This window comes from Centruroides sculpturatus, unplaced genomic scaffold (assembly GCF_000671375.1).
Source record: "Centruroides sculpturatus isolate CEXI.00-Female unplaced genomic scaffold, Cexi_2.0 scaffold1484, whole genome shotgun sequence".
Classification (NCBI taxonomy): Eukaryota; Metazoa; Arthropoda; class Arachnida; order Scorpiones; family Buthidae; genus Centruroides; species Centruroides sculpturatus.
This window is the reverse complement of record NW_019385665.1, coordinates 40,085-41,697: the sequence shown is the minus strand read 5'-3', so window position 1 is coordinate 41,697 and position 1,613 is coordinate 40,085. Positions and strand designations below refer to the sequence as shown.

At 21.8% G+C, this 1,613-nt stretch overlaps 1 protein-coding gene across 1 annotated transcript in view; it reads right to left on the bottom strand.

Annotated features, from left to right (window-relative positions):
- LOC111641020 overlaps positions 1-995 on the bottom strand; it is a 6,848-nt gene extending 5,853 nt beyond the window's left edge. The window contains exon 1 of the mRNA XM_023387127.1: positions 793-995. The gene's annotated coding sequence lies outside the window, so the exon portion shown is untranslated. The remainder of the gene's footprint in view (positions 1-792) is intronic.
- Positions 996-1,613: the final 618 nt, after the last annotated feature.

Sequence of the window (1,613 nt, the reverse complement as noted above, 5' to 3'; positions counted from 1 at the left end):
ATTTATTTTTGTATAAAAATAAAATATAAATTTTTTAAAAATAAATATAACATTCTTTCTGTATAAAAACCTCCATAAATTAGAAAAATGTTATTATAAACTTATCTCTTAATCAGAAATTTTAATCATAGACAAACAATTGTACTTATCATCTTATTTTCTTTAATACATCACATAATATATATTTAATATATTTACAATAAGAAAATTATACAATAAATATAATATTGTACAGTATATAATATACTATAACATCACAAAACACTTCTTCATTCTTATATACTGTTTTATATAAATATACAGAATAAATAACATTTGTTTTTCTAATAATTAGGAGGAATTATAAACTTTCTTTTAATATTAATAATATTTAAAATATTTTATAAGGTAAATTAATTATATTTTATTCATGAAAGTAAAGTAATTATTTCATCAATATAAATAACTCTGTATTAAATATTACTATAAAATAGTGTATAAAGTTGTCTAAAAGATGTATTAAACAGTGGATAAATATATAAAAATATATTTTATATATTTATTGAACAAGTTTTTTTATTTCTTTGGTTTCATATACAAATAAATGTTATATTTGTGTTTCTTAAATGAATAATGTTCATTATTCTGTTATATAAAAGATTATTCATTTTCAATTAATTTAAATAGTAAGATTAATATTCATTTATGTTTACTTAACTAAAAGCAAGATCACTTATCGAATAGTTCCTTGACTATAAGGTTTATATGTGATATATATTATGAGATAGAGTAACAACAATTATAAAGAATTACCTTTACACCAGTCACTCAATATTGAGTCAATGAAAAGCACGTGTCGATTTGAAATATATGTTGGAAAGTTTCGTAATCCATGTTATTGAACGATAAATTTCGATCGTCTAACCTTAAGGAAAGTGAGTTTATGGTTAAAACTGGCAGAAGCTAAATACAAACTAAAGCTGCGAGGAGGAAAATGAAGGCAAACATCCACTTTATCAATAACTACATGTGGCTCCATCTCTCGATCGATAACATCTCTATTTCTTTTTAAATGTAATTTTTTTCTATTAGTAAAAATTGATCCGAAAAATAATTTCATAATTTTATTACTAAATTTTATATATTATATTTAATCCAATTTTATCAGTTTTATATTTAACGTATGTTTTTCCCCTCCTTCTTATTTTATTGAATAGTTATGTAAGGATGCGGAGAAGGATGATACCTTCATCATATCGTACGAATTTTACGCTCATATAAATATCTTCTATGGTAAATTTTTTGTCGGAAAAGAACTTATGACGAAATATTCTGTAAAATATTGCTGTATTAGTTTTAAAAGATAACCTTTCCTTGCTTTTTTAGATCTCCTGTTAGAGTATCACGCTTCAGTGAAGCCGACATTCTGCAGCTGAACAAATTTTTATCCAACACAAAATAACACTCTTATAATAAAAGTACTGACAAAACTTTTAAATTATATTTTTATAAGAAATTTAAGACGTTATTTCCGAGAAAAAAATTTTATATAATTGTCATTAGAAAATATAAATATCTTTTGATTCTTTTCCGGATAAAATAAAATTATATTCTTAAAATTAATATATATTATA